The sequence below is a fragment of the Amblyomma maculatum genome, chromosome 6, assembly GCF_055883805.1.
Source record: "Amblyomma maculatum isolate TAMU_Amacu chromosome 6, ASM5588380v1, whole genome shotgun sequence".
Lineage (NCBI taxonomy): Eukaryota > Metazoa > Arthropoda > Arachnida > Ixodida > Ixodidae > Amblyomma > Amblyomma maculatum.
The window spans coordinates 17,833,886-17,849,778 of NC_139349.1; positions in this window are offsets into that span (position 1 = coordinate 17,833,886).

Sequence of the window (15,893 nt, forward strand, 5' to 3'; positions counted from 1 at the left end):
ACCACAATGCAGCACCTTGGTTCCATGAGCATCCACAGGCGGCGCTGCATGCAGCGACGGCCACGCGCTCCGAGTGTCCTATTTCAATCCGTGAGTACTGTACATAGAAATCCTGTCTGCAAGTGTTCTATTGAGGCCCTCAGTAAGTCCGTTCGTTTGCGGATGGTAAGCAGTAGACCTACGATGACTTGTGCGGGTAAGACTGAAGAGAGCCTGCATTAGTTCTGCCGTAAAGGCTGTACCGCGGCCAGAAATAATAACAGATGGGGCCCCGTGGCGCAGAACGATGGTCTTGAGAAAAACTGGGCTACTTCAGCAGCAGTTGCACGGGAAAGTGGCTGTGTCTCGGCATATCTCGTGAAGTAGTCTGTCGCCACTACTATCCAACTGTTCTCTGATGCGGATGTTGGGAAAATGTCCAGAAGATTCATACCCACTAGGTGGAAAGGAGCTGTCGGCGGAGGTATCGGATGAAGAAGCCCTGCAGGTTTCAGCGGAGGTGTCTCTCAATCACTTTTGTCGAATGCGTGCTAATGTGCGTGACTCCTAAATGACCAGCCGAAGGCTCATCGTGGCATGCGTGCTAGATTTCTGGCCGGAGGTCGGACGGCACACAAGAAGAAAGGTTTCCTTGTTGGGCTGAAAGTGTCTCTTGTATAGGACGCGATTGCGAATGCTGTAGGTTGCGAATGCTGCGAATACACCCCGTGCGAAAGCACGTGGGACAGCTACATCAAGGCCTTCAAGGTGCTCAATAAGCGGGCGTAAATCGGGGTCAGCCTGTTGACGCTGGGCCATGTCGGTGGTCGTGACTACAGCAAGAAACGGGAAGTCTTCGTATTCAGTGTCGGGAGGGGCAGCATCACCTGGTGCACGCGAAAATCAATCGGCGCCTTTGTGCTTACGGGCACTTGTTACAACCGTTATGTTGTGTCTTGGGGACGGAGGCTCCACCTTGCAAGCCGTCCAGCGGGGCCTTTAAGGTTGACTAGCCAGCATAACGAATGGTGGTCACTCACAGCACTGAAAGGGCGGCTGTAAGCACAACGACGCCGATTGCTTGTCATTGTACTATTTATTGCGAGCACAGTTCTCTCGAAACTTAATTTCCCACATTTTTAGATGCATTTCGATGTATCGACTACTAAGCACATACGCGAGCGCTGGTAGTCTACTAAACTCATGTACTTTAATCGCTTTGCGCTACCTGTCTTCCCTAGAAGATACCCACGCTTATTTTGCTAGATACCTGTATTTCCAGCCTGGCGCCACAAGAATATACGAAAGCTTGTACGCCTAAACTTCCTGCATCAAAGGGCCGTTTTCATACACGTGCCCATTGTGATAGGCGCACTCGGTCGCTGCATCTTTAGCGCGAAAACTCAGCAGCACGCGAGTAACTGCGTACATAGATACCGAGATGTTCGTGTACAACGACGAAACGCTCGGCAATTTATGTGATTCGAACTGCTCCCTCTGTCTTAAGATAGCCTTATTTATTTATGACAGTTCTCAATGGGCCATGAAAGTTTAAATATGTATGCTCTGCTCTCATAAGGTGCCGTTTATACTGCCATTCAGTCCTCGCTAATGAACCCATCTCACACGTATAGCGTGAGCGGAATACTGGGCTTCCTCACCGGCGATGCACGCCATCCTTCGCTTCAAACGGGTATGGCACTTTGCTCTCCTGCGCTGCCCCTAATTGTTTAATCGTTCTTCAAGAAACAGTGCACTCCTTTACCTTGGTTAAGTGGCAGTTTGATATAGAAAACCATTAAGGAGGTGATTTGCAGTTCTCCTAAAGCTTTCGGATACACCAAGACATGTCCTCAAATTTGTGCTTATTTATTGCAAGGAAGGTACCATCTCCATTGGAAACATTCCACGGGATTGACAATGCATGAGGATAACAATTATTACGTAGCGATGAAAAAGAAACCACGGAAAGAAAGCTCATTATAACAGAAGAACGGATAATATTAACCATGCACTCAATTTTATTTCATCGAAATTTAGTCCAGCGCGAAAACTCGTCGTTGACAATTTTCTTTGTTGCACTAACTTGTTACACAAGATAATGTATCACGAACTAGTACAAGAAAAAGTTTTATTCGAGTACCTTGAATTTCACTCAAATAGGTAAATTCGCACTCTCGCTGAAATAAGCCTCCACTGCTTCTTCCTTATCGGATTACATTGCATGTGACATGACTCCCAGCGCCAATCAACATCGATTTTTTTAAAGCTGGCTGCAAAACCAACGTCGGGTTTCCACTCCAATAATTTGTTCGATGATTCGCAGGTAATTTTTTGCCTTTTGAACTCCGCCATCGTAGCCTATCGTTAAGACTCACAATTGTGCTCTTCAGTGCGCGCTTCACCTCTTCAAATCTTTCGCAGCGGTGGCTGTGCATTCTCGTGTTAAACAGTCCTAGATATTTTATTCACTATAAAGGAGCGAAGTATGAGATGAAGACTAAGATGGTGTCGGTAAAGACGCAGCGAGAGACTGGTTACATCATGCAGATAGGATTAGGTTGAGTACGGGGATGATGGTTACAGTGCGCAGCACTTAGACCAGCCTGTCGCATCCTGAAGCTTGACTGGACTCAAGCGATTACACTAAAGTCATTCGCTAAATCTAAATTAATGGGCTTTCTCTCAATATGCCCTGGACCGAAAGAGGGTGTGAGGGAAGCTCAGGAGGCGATCATCGTATTTAAAATACTCTGCCACTCGCTCGACCACTATAAGTGGAGCGTGCCAGTAGTTTTCAAGCGCTAATAATGAAAGTAAAGCGCATTGCGCGGCACAGTGGCATCGACTGAATGAATGTGTACATTATTGTACTAAACGCCAACGTATCATTCTAGTGACCTTAAGTTTAACCTTGGATATTCATTTTCCTTGCTGAAATAATATTCTTGATTTAGATTTGTCGAGTTCACGTTTAGAATGTTTAAATTGTCGCTTGGGCAAGGTGCGGCTCTTATTGTTCGCGGTTATCGCAGGCGTACTGATTAGTGCTTTGAAAATGATACGATGGAGGAGCTACTGGGACATTTCTATCTCTCTTTATCTCAGTGCCCCTAATGTACCGGCTGAAGTCGTGAGCATGTGCCTAGAGTAGACTACTTCACTAAGTGACTACATGATCTAATATACCAAGGATCTCTAGTTACTACTCCACCCCCATCAGTAATAGTTACAAAAACTAACAATTTTTCTCTTAGCCCTTCTAGCTAACACGGCTCTCCAGTAAATTGGCGTCGATTGCTGGCACTCTTCGACCACGAAAGGATCATTGTAATGAATATAATGGTACACTTCCGTACGAATACCACTGATTAGCATAATGTTACATTTTTTTCTCAATAGTGTGAATAGTATCAAAGAACAGACGGAATTAAGTTATCGGTGACATTGCAAAATGTTTTTCTCTTCAGATTCCGTTCGTATTATGAATTTCTTTTGATATTTCATTGTTCTTTCACGTGTGCACTGAAAGTAGTTGTTTTTGCCTCTATTTAGTACGGCAGCCCTACGACCCAATGTGTCGTTACCACGGAGCCCCATGAAGCCTTTAATTTTATTCCCATCTTCTGTTATTCTCCTTATCTCTTACCCCAGCTGACGCCATCCGACGTTCCTTTTCCCCGCCCGCGAGTTGTCGTCCTCCTCGAAGGCCATTCGTTTCCCTTCGCCTTTCGGTTTCAGCAGGGCGCAGCACTTCGGCGTAGCTGGATGCTTTCCTGCCGCTTTGTCCAATAGGCCACTGGCTCTTCTGATGGAGGGAAGAATAGAAACGCACAAAGTGCGCGGTTCCTCACTTCCCTGTCGGGATGCGGAAGTGATTCGCTTGCCGAGTTGCCTCAAGGAAACGAGAGAGCTCTTGGGACAAATTTTCCTCTTAGGCTCTATTTCGTTTACTGCGCGAGCGGGAAAGATTATAGATATTTTTTATCTTCTGATTTCCGTAGCCTTTTTATTTTATTCATTTGTACAAGTGAGTATTTCGTACCAATGACAAAAAGCAATGCCCTGAAGCAAAGGAATGATAACATTCTTTTGTTTGTTTTACACGTCGCAAAATACGCCGTACACATCGCACAGCAATCGCTTGGGCGAGGTGATTGGTGCGATTGATTCAGTTATTGACTGAACACTTTTACAGCTCAATAATAAGGGCAGGTATTCTTTGAGCTCCGTAGCCCTGGCATGCGTAGCAGCAATGGAGCCACTTATCCTTAATGTTTCGGTGGCAGCGCCGAATGTAATTACCAAACTATGCCAGAAAGTTTTACCAAAGTCCGGTCAAATTCGCCTTCAAGTTCGTTTTTCACTATAGCACCAAGATCAATCACGACGAGCCGAAAAGAGAAGGAAAATATAATTACGTGCCTAAAATGTCAACGTCGCTTACTTTCTATTGTATACATCGAATGCTAGTTCAGCCAACAAGACTATACACTGGATCGCTTAAGCGTAAAATATACGCACCAGTAGGCGAAGTAAAACAAGCAATATCAAAGCGGCCAAACTTCGCGAAGTAGACGATCCAAGTGACAAGACGCCTGAGGCGAAACCCGTACAAAAAAGCAATCACCACGACATGTGTTACATTCCCGTACGTGTAACGCTTAAAACAAACATCAACCGATGACTGAGAAGACCTACGGGTCCATCATCTTAATGCAGTGAGACATCCTTACTTGATATACGTGGAAATGTGAGAGCAGCGAGGAGGCTGGAAAGCATTCGAATGTGCAGGAGATATTTAAAAGCATGATGGCGTATGTGCCATAGCTAATTCATGTTATCGTTAATCGCATCGGCTGCAACGTCGCATAAGTGGCTAGCAGTCTTCTCATCAAATTTATGCCACCATTTCCTTTGTCTAGAAGAACAAACGATTTTGGCAAGACATATAGAAAAAGCAAAAGCGTTTTATTCAATGTGGAGAAGTTCTGGCCTTTGGTTTTAGCGGGATTATCGAGCTTCTAGCGCTCTTATCTCAGATAATCTAAACTACCCCAGATCAAACAACAAAGGCTCATAAAACGCTCACGACGGCTCGGTGTTCCTACCATAGGGGAATGTCCAACCCTCCAGAGTCTTCGATCAGCCTTCGTGCTTCCTAATGGCTTCTAGACGTTGACAGTTCCAGAGGAGGTATCTTTCTCGCTATGCTTGTAATCGATATGAAACTATCTCGCATGTTGTCTTCTGCTGCCGTCGGTAGCGAATCAGTAGACAACTCTGCGCTCTGGGCAACTGAAATTCGCGGACTGAACTGGACAAAAGAACAGGATGCAACATGAGCGCTACTGCCAACTATCGTGTACATCTACTAAATGGGCCAGTGTTTTATTGAACGACAGAAGAAACAAGGAAACACGCTGCTTCTATAAGGTTTGAGCTTTTAAGGGCTCAAGCAAAGACATCACACAGTGTCCTGATTATTAAAATGGTAGAGGACATCTTAGGATTAGCCTTGTGTGCAAAACATACGGTCGGTCAAACAGTGACCGCTTGAGAGAAAGCACCGAGTCATTACAGAACGTGGCCAATAAGAGCAACCTCACTTTGCACTCGAGAAATTGCCAGGATGGTCAGTGCGAACACAATCTTTTTGGATGCAGGATTATAGAGAAACCCCGTGATAAAGTCACGTGCGCAATCATTTAAGCTTTTTCGATAAGTTAAAGGGTGATAGCTGCGTAAGTGCTGCTTCGGTGGAATTGTTAGAAAAAAAAAAAAAGAAAGATTGTCTATCTGGTGAAATCGAATTTTCTTCATTGCTTTCCTCCATCTCCTGTAATTTGTGTCTGTGGTGGTATTTGGGTAGGCGCGTGCTTGGCAGAGAATAAATTCGTGTTCCTTGTGTATAATTCCGCCCGCTATAGAACGTTAGTTGGTAGTAGCGCTCATGTTGCGCCCTGTTCGTTTATCCTCTTCTGTGTTCGAATTTCAATTATGCTGAACAAGAACTAACTAACCCAACTTCAAGAATTATGAGGGTCAGTCAGCATACCTCCGTCTTGCCAAAGCGTCTTGCGCGAGTGAATAGCCGGAGTGGACTTTGTGCACCTGCATTTGTACCCGTTTCACAATGCACTTTGGTAAATATTATATGTGTAGCATTTGTGGGCACATGCATTTCCATTGTATCCTGGCCGTCTCCCACCGAAAAGTTTCATCCACTTTCGCTGGCGGGGCTACCAGATATGTCTGGCCGAGCAGTGGGTTCTCAGGGTACGTCTCGCGCACGAGTGTGCGCGCAGCATGGTCCACGCGTATACCGGCACGACAATGAATATGTGATGTTTGCAGTCCTTATTCGGCTGAAGTTTCTTCATAGAGCCGCTTGACCGCTTAGCCTGTATCGCTCTTTCAGGCCGGCACCGATTACTTGCGCAACGCTTCAAGCGAGCACATTCATGTAATGAGATATCATGCGTCAATGTCATCATCGTCATAATAATCATCATCATCATCATCATTATCATCACCAGCCTGACTATACCCACTGCAGAGCGAGGATCTCTCCTATATTTCTCCAATTAACACGGTTCTGTGCTAGCTGCATCCACTTGACTCCTGCGAACTTAACCTCATGCGCCCACCTAACTTTCTGCCGCCCCCTGCTACACTTTCATTTCCTTGGAATCCAGTTTGTTACCCTAAGCGATCATCGGTTATCCTCTCTTCGCACTACATGTTCTGCTCATGTCCATTTCTTCTTAATTTCCGCTAGAATGTCGGTAAATTGAGTTATTTCTCTGACCCACACTGCACGCTTCCTATCTCTTAATGTTACCCCTACCATTTTTCGTTCCACAGCCCTCCTGGTTGTCCTCAACTTAAGTAGAATCCTCTTGGTTAGCCTCTACGTTTCAGCCCCATAGGTGAGTACAGGTAAGATGCAATTGTTGTATACTTTCCTCTTGAGTGATACCCGTAAGCTGCTAGTCATAATCTGCGAGTGCTTGTCAAATGCGCTCCATCCTAATCTTATTCTTCTTGTTTTTTCCGTTTCATGGTCCGGATCTGCAGTTACTACCAGTGCTAAGTAGACATATCGGCAACTACTTCCAGTACTTCGCTACCTAATGTAAACTGCTGTTCCTCCCCGAGGCTGTTGAACATTACCTTAGTTTTTTGCATATTGATTTTCAAGCCTACCTTTCTACTTTTCCTGTCTAGGTCATCAAACAATATTTGCAGTTCATTCCACGAGTTGCTTAGCAAGGCAATGTCATCAGCAAATCGCAGATTACTGAGGTATTCTCCATCTATCCTTATCCCTAACTGCTTCTATTCCAAGTCACTGAATAATTCCTCTAAGCAAGCTGTGAATAGTACTGCGTCAATGTAATACTGAAGAAACTATTACCTGTAGCACTAGTTCCGAGGTGGTAATGCGCCGACTCGGGACATAGACCAAGTAACACCCTCGTCTTCAGTATCGATCGGCAGCACTGCCGTCCGTCGCAACTGCCACCTTTGCAATAGGATTCAGGACCGTGTTCATGGAGATGTACGTGGCTTCTTTCAGAACATGCTCAGGGCCTGGCCAGCCCTACCGGTGTGCGGATACCCGTGAAAACTCTAGTGGGAAGAAGCCGGGAGAGATGTAAATGAGACCTTTTCCATACAGCGTCATTTGGCCTCTTAAGTGTGCCTTGTAGGAAAGCAAGCAAATTCAATATTTACTGTATAACCAAGGTCTTTTTCTAAGCATAAATTTGCGCTGTCACGCTCTACATTTTACAATGTCACACAAAAGCTATTGCAAATCCGCGTGCCGCTAAGTTTCCTGCTGCTGTTAATATGCAGTGTTGGGATCACAAAGTGCTTTTATTTTCTGCATTGAAGATGCTACCATGGAGATCCTAGAAATTTGTTTTACTTTGGAAATATAGGCTATAGCAGCAAGAAAGCACAGTGGCCACGTCTTAATACTCACCCGCCGCACTGACTCAGGGTTTGGTTGGACTGTTGGCCTGTCAAAAGCCCGAGCACCGTCAGGGGCAGCTTCCTTTCGATCATGGCAAACTGTTGAGTCGTCCGTGTGGAGCTAGATGTTAGCCTAAAATTAAATATATATATATATATATATATATATATATATATATATATCGAAGCTATGGAACTAAATGAAGGAATAAGCAAGCAAAGCTCGCGCGGCGGGCGAAATCTGAAACCTGGGTCAGCAATATGCGCGGCCTGCTCTTCTTAATGCCATAGGTAGGTATTACAAAAGAAGTTAAAGCGTTAAAAGAATATTCAAGTCCACATACTCCTTTAGGCAATTATGCTAGCTCCTCTTTCTTTTCGACGATATAACGACACGCTCCTCATTAACATTTGTCGTTTTAGTGCTCCACTGGCAAGCAAATAAATTTCCGTTTTTCTTTTTCACACATAAATATTTTTGTTCAAAACCGGCGTGTGCGCTTAATCTTTAAGCGAGGGCTCAGATGTGACCTGCCAGAAAAAATAATTTCGGCCTCATGCAATACCATGTAATAGCAACGTCCACGGGCCAATGAATAAGAGCGGTATCAGGCGAGAAAATTTAATATGAAAAACAAAAAATTCCCGAGAATAGCCTCGCGGTCTCGGCTAGCTCCGCTGGAGCCGTGACTTCTGGGAATTCACGGCTGGACGGCTCAATACACGTACCGTGGCCACGACACACAAAAACGGCCGCGGTTATCGAGGTGGAGGAAGAAAAACAGGATTGAAAAAGCCCGCTGCCGCAGAGTTACCGAATTAAACATCCGCCAATCTTTGTGAACGCTTTCAGTCTCAGATCCCAATTTGCGCCGCGCTGCATGCCTTTCATTCCGCAGCCCAGCGAAACAAGGCCCCGGCGCGGTCGCTTCGGTTATTATTAACGTCCCCCATCCTCTGCCTCCCCATCTCGTGCTTCCTCGTATTATCCGAGAAAGCTAAAAGAAAACGCCGTTAGGCGGAGGAAGAGGGCGCTTCATGCGCGGGCTATGGCGCCGAATGGCCCGCGGGCACGTTCAGAGAAGCTGCGCGAATTTTTCATATTCTAGGCACTGCATGACTTCAATGTGCGTAGGGTAGAATGGGATCCGAAAAAAAAATTGAAGCCAATGCACAGGGAGCGATGCCTTTTCTGTCCAGTGATGGAGCTTTTGTGCAACGAAATGTGACGCCCTACATGAGACAATGGGGGTGGGAGAAACTCGAGTAATTGCTTGACAGATAGGAACAGGAATTGCTTCGGGCGGTGCAGATAACAAGGAGGAAGCACAAACAGGGCAGTGAAATTTCCAAATAAATGCTCGAGAGATGGGCCCCATGTCCGCCGCACTATGGATATAAAGATAAATATCGGTGACAGCATTTGTAAATGCAGTACTTTATAACTTTGCCGGCACATTTTATGTCTTATTTACATATCTCGTAAGAAGGCAACGTGAATAAAGTTCTCTGCGCCAGCCATTAAACCAGGCGTGAACTGCGAGGCGAACGTATAGACAATCTTCAGAACGCACTGCGATTAAGGTATAAATAAGCTTTTAGGCAAAAAAAAAAAAGAAACCTAAGTATGAAGTTAAACAACTTCGAAGCCATATTGGTACCCTGCCAGGGTTGCGCAGTGGTTACGGTGCTCGACTACTGTTCCCAAGGACGCGGGATCGAATGCCGGCCTCGGCGGCCGCTTTTCGACGGAGGCGGAAAGCAAGGCGTCCGTGTGCTGTGCGATGTCAGTGCACGTTAAAGAACCCCAGGTGGTCGAAATTTCTGGAGTCCTCCACTACGGCGTCTCTCATAGCCTGAGTCGCTTTGGGACGTTAAACCCCACAAACAAACCAATCAACCGAAGCCATACTGGCGCTGAGAAGTGCACTATAAAAGGGCTTTATTTTGTGCAACTTGCTCTTTGAGTTAATCGCTAAATTTTATTCGCCGTAGTTTTTCAAAGCATTCCGCAGCCTACATGAGTTCCCGCATGTAGGGCTGTTCAGGCGACATACAAATTAACGTAACTGTTTTACTCTATTATATCTCGATTACGCCTGCACCCGAATCAACGAGCTGTTTCCGGGCACATCAGTGCAAATGCATTCGGTTGGTTTTCCTTTTTGGAGGTTAAACGTCTCAAAGCGACTCAGGCAACGACAGACACCGTAGTGGAGGACTCCGGAAATTTCAACCACCTGAGGTTCTTTAGCGTGCACTGATATCGAACAACACACGGGCGCTTTGCTTTTCGCCTCCATCGAAAAGCAGCTGCCGAGGCCGGGATTCGATCCCGCGTCCTTGGACACAGTAGTCGAGCGCTCTAACCACTGCGCCATCACGGCGGGATGCAAATACATTCATAAGACAAATGCTTTATTTGAAACACTGTAAATAAAATGAAATAATCCCAAATTCATACGTTTATGTCGTAGCTGGGGCTATCCTGGCATCCTTTTCTGACATAATTGCTCTGGTCGTAACATCAACACACATAGAGGCTTTAAAAACTTTTATACTATCAACTTTCCGTGAGCTTGAAAAATGGACATTGTTCGAGCTTTGAAGTAATCGTCAAGATATAGTAGCGGGAAAGGCCCTGTGACAGGAGCACCTGATATGTGCACGCCGTCAAACAACTTGCCGATTAGTTGGCTCGACAATGTAAACTGTGACGCGAGCGAGGCACAGCGACATTTTTTCGCAGCTTGCTGCGGGCACTTGCTGTTACACGCCACTCATGAGCGAATACGAAAGCGTATGTCTATTGCTCAGTAGGGGAGCATGTGATGCTTGAACCTGTCACCAGCCTCAGAATTCCTCCAAGCTATCCTTACCCTAATCACCTTTCTTCGTGTACGGTGTGCCATAATCAGCCGTGTAGTTTTTAGATCTGCCACCTCTGTAGCAGGTGCTTAACATGAAGATGCCTAACAGTAACCTGATCACGGCTCAAAACTAGTCGGGATTGTTTTGGGCGAAAAATGGGACTATCTGTAATTTTAATAATCTGCAGCATTCGGCCCAACCGTGCTTGTATCATGCCTCGTCAGCTGTACATGTGTATCTTAGCCGTTTCCTGAATATATTGTCGCGCTAGTATGTCAATAGTTGTGGGTAAAAGCGAACAGTCTTGTAATAATTGAGAAAGTGTAAAAAGATTCGAAAAGGATAAAGCACTTACAAGGCAGTCCGTGTCCTGTTCACCCGCTTCAACTTCATTGTCTGCTGTCTCGCTCTGCATTACAAAGTTATACAAAAGCTTCTTCTTCATTCCTCCGGGACTGGCACCCTGTGGCTGACAGCCATCCGTAAGACCGCTCTCGCTACTGTAGGTCTGATTCGTCGCAGAGCTATGCGCTCTGGCGGCGCGCGTGCTAGCTTGTTCGCTTTGTCCTCCAGCTGCGTATAATCTACCAGGCACAGTTTCAACGTCTCACCCGCAGACAGTGGGACACCCTTGAGGCCGTCAATCGTGAGGCTATGCGTGCAATAACATATCTTCCCCGCCTAACACCCATACCAGTACTTCAGGTGTAAGCCCCGCTAAATATGCTCACTGAACTCGTTGGTCAGCGGATGGAAAATAGAGCTCGCAAACAGTCTTTACAACTACATCACTTAAAGACACTACCTCCATGGTCGTACTGCCAGCTTACGGACAATCTCCCCACTGCTTCCCTGTCGGTATCATCCGCACATCTGCTAGAAGGGTGCATATTATATACCGATGCATTACATACTTCAGAGCGAGGAGTTACTTCTGTGTATAGTCCCTCTCATCCGCATCTCAACACTCACGTGACATATACCGCGGATACGTGCACCCCTCTGGCACTGGAACTTCAAGCCATTTACAATGCCATACATTCCCTTCCGCCAGTTCCTACATTCAATGCAGTTCATTTTTACACAGACTGTTTCACTGCCCTTAAACAGCTTAAGGCCGTTCAACGCAGATTACAAATAACACAGTCCATACATTTGCTCTGTTCAAAGTACCCATGTCCTGTGCGCATACACTGGATTTGCGGCCATTCTCGCGATACACATAATATTCAAGTGGATGCTATGACGCACATAAACACATCAGGCGATCCACCACCTTCCCTTCTTCCCCCAGATCCGTTCCTGTCCCACGTTTCCGATTCGCAAGTTCTGCGCCAGCGAACACGCGCTCTCATTCCCCCGTGTTCGCACCCTCTCCCCCGTAGTCTTACTCGGCAGGAGGAGGTAACAGTGCGCCGGATCCGGACAGGGGCGGCTCTGACCCCATCTGTTCGACATCGATGGCGGGAAAACGATCTACCAGTGACTGACAGGCGACCTCACTGTGACATTCCACCTGACGTCTGCGATGTGCGTCACTTGTGGACGTGTCCATCAACTACTCACATTAGGCAACGGATAATCATGAAGGTGCGCCTGTGATTATGAGAAATGGACAATGGACAATCGCTACACTGATCTTCCCGAATACATAAGCGCAACTGGACTTCACTCCTTCTTTCAACTTTCTATCCCCTGCATCCCATTCCCCCTTTCTCAACTTATGCCTTGTGGCAAACTTTTCGAAAAAAAAAAAAAAGCTGTTGCAAATCCCCATGCCGCTAAGTTTCCTGCTGCTGGTAATATGTAGTTGGGATCATGAACAGAGCTTTTATTTTCTGCTTTAAAGATGTTACCATGTTTAACGTCAATCCAGATGTTCGCCACTACAGGCACTTCTAGGCACTATAGGCACTTCAGCGCGGTGATGGAAAGCCCCCAAATTATTTACTCTTTCAAGCACTATACGTGCGCTACTACACGCAGTAGGAACTGACACTTTTGTCGTGGGTTGTTATACTTCCTTGCAATCATTTTTAGCGAGAAATTTCGCATTCTGTCTACCATACTTGGGACGCTTCTAAATTCTCGGCAAAACAGGGCGATGACATCTGCAGTCCTTCTTGTTCTCCTCGCCTCGTTGCATATGGCACATACTCACAGTGAGGGATTGGCCAGAGTTCGGTGCATGTGTAAGAATTGAATCCATGATGCCGACTTAGACTGTGTGATATATAGTGTATTAATTAGGAATTAGTGTTAAAATAATTTAGAAACATTCGGAGGTGATAGGAATATCAATCAATAAAAGATAAATATTTTAAAAATGTAAAAACAATTTGTAAGTATAATCCAGACAGAGTACCGCTAACAAATAAATGTTCCGGTTGCAATATTACAGCTGTGGGGGAACTCACACACCGGTTTTAGGGCATGCCCTTCGACGATTGCACCAAAGGAAATGAGGATAGGAATCGTAAATGGTAATGTTTAGCGAGTAAGGGAAATTTCTAAATAATAACTTCTCTGAGGAGCATAGCCCCGGCAGGAGAGGATATGCCTAATGGTTTCTCTGTCATCGCATGATTCATAAAGACTGGATAATTCGACGTCGTGAATCCAGAGCGACATAAATGAAAATTGAGGCAAGGAATCTTACAACGCATGAGCGTCATCGCTACCTCAGGCTGTCTAGAGCTACAATACCGGATATTCCAATAGAAATTTATATGCTCAAAATCCACAGTCGCAAGGAGTGGCTCATGGCCTATAAGGAGGGCCGTATTTGGAACCGTGCAAAGCGGGATATACTTAGAAAATAATGGTAGGTACAACATTGGCAACGGGGTCACTGAGAGCTGAAATCGCTAAGAAATATCGGCCATTATATTGGAAATAAGGCCGGAGTGCCCCGGAACCCACTGAAAACGCACTTTCTGTAGATGTAAGCGAAGGAAAAACTCGCTTCAAAAGACGCATCTTTGGTCTTTCTAGCGCTGCTAAGACTGTAAGGCAGTCAGAAGATAGCAGTACGTGAGTAACATTACAGGGAACTGCTTGAAGAGCCAAACCAATTTTGCAAGCAATTCAGCAGTAAATAATGGTGTGTAATCTGGGAGCCGAACAGACAAACCCCAATCGAGTGCCTGGGAACAAATGCCTATTGCTTCTTTTTTAACCCGTTATGAGGCATCTGTGAAAGTAGCTACGTGTCGTGGATACTGTAATAGGTAATTTTCTAGGTGACCATTTATTAAAGTAGTTGTCAGGCGCTTTGCATCACAGGGTAAAGACTGACCAAAGAACAGTACGGAAGTATTTTGAACATCGTCAACACCTTTTAACTGACCTAAGCGAAACTAAAATTTTGTACAGCAAGAAGTACGTGTGTAAATACAAACTACGGTTACTTATGCGGAGGCCAATGGTTATCAAGAAATTGAGTTTGTTGTGTAATAAACACGGGAAAAGACACTCCAGGCAGAGGCTCAAGTGCTGGTAAAAACGTTCGCACAATGATAAACTTAAAAGGATAGTAAATCTTGTACACAGGCCTCTTAATAGAGGACTACGTTTGCAACTGGTTTTGGTAAAGCCAGACATAGCCATAAAGAGCGCCTTTCCAAAAGCAAAAAAGGTAGTAGTTTGTATCTAGTACTGGCAGAGAAAAGAACGCAACCGAACCCCAGAATTGGTCTCACAAAAGATTTATAGAGAAGCAAAAGAGTAGCTCTGTGCGTACCGACTTTCTTATGGCTAATTCTAATCAGGAGACCAAGACCGCGCTCATCTAAGGCAATTGCTTTTGATATCAGGATATCAGCCAACTTTGGGGGGGAGTCTACTTGAAGGTGGGAATCTGTGAACTGTAATGCATAAAGGAGATATAAATAAATAGGGCATGCCGGTAGGAAAACGAGTACTGAGTATTTCTTTTCGTTGGGAATTAATTTTGCTTTACCCAGCAAACTTCAAGAACATTAGGGTAGGCTTGCAATAACCGGCATAACGAATGAGCATGGAACATGGAAAATGTTTTGCAGAAGCGAAAAAAGCAATTTCGTCTGCTACACGTATACTTCTAAATAAGAATGAACAGGAATATCCCTCATCAATATAATAAAAAGGAATGGAGACAGCACCGATCCCTGAGGCACACCTCTAGTGTGGTGGTAAGTTTCAGAAGAAAACCTATAGCACAAAAAATTACCTCTTGCTTAAGAATTCTTTTTATCCTTCAAAAATCTAAAAATATAAAGGCTGTTATTCACCGTCATATCTCCAAATTAGTTTCCTTTGTTCTCTTCCTCTGTTTTCCAAGTCATGTGAATTTACGAAAAAAAAATATGTATTAGTGTAACAGTCAAGCGCTCATTCGAAAAATCTGGGTGCTTCGATGTTACATTGTTCAGCTATAGTGATCTTGGTACGGAAAAGAACACGTGCTCGTAAACGTCAACGAAAGACATTATTTTGAATTGCGAACCAGATCGCCTTTGTTAAGGTCGGCATAAAGCTTTTTTGAAGAAGAATGATGAATAGCCTGGAAAGGCTACGACAGAACGGCCAGTAGGCAAGTTATTCACGCACAAAACACCGAATGTTTTGTACCTCAAACGTTAAGGGGAGTGTTCTTATGCCAAAGTTTAGGAATATAAAATCGAAAGTTAGCTGCACTCAGTCTCCCAGAACAAGTAAAACGTATTTTGCATTGGTCTGAAGATAATGTACGCTGAACTTCACACATCTTTAAAGGCTATAATTACGTTCATAATTGCCTCAATCTTTGCATTAGCTATTGACTTCATCAATAATATTATAGGTCCTGTTTCTAGAAGTAGGACATGTACCGCAGTTCTCCCTCTCCCGTGAGAGCGGTCCAAAGGATATACCGGATGATGCTTCTCGTAACGCAAAACTTTGCCTCTCCAAGTACGGGGCTCGTCATACTTAGATCCACAGATGGCTGTCTGTGGACGTTAGAGCACGCGTTTCACGAAAAATGCATGAACGAAGACAATGTGGGCTCGAACACTTGAAACAAACGCTCATTGTGCTCG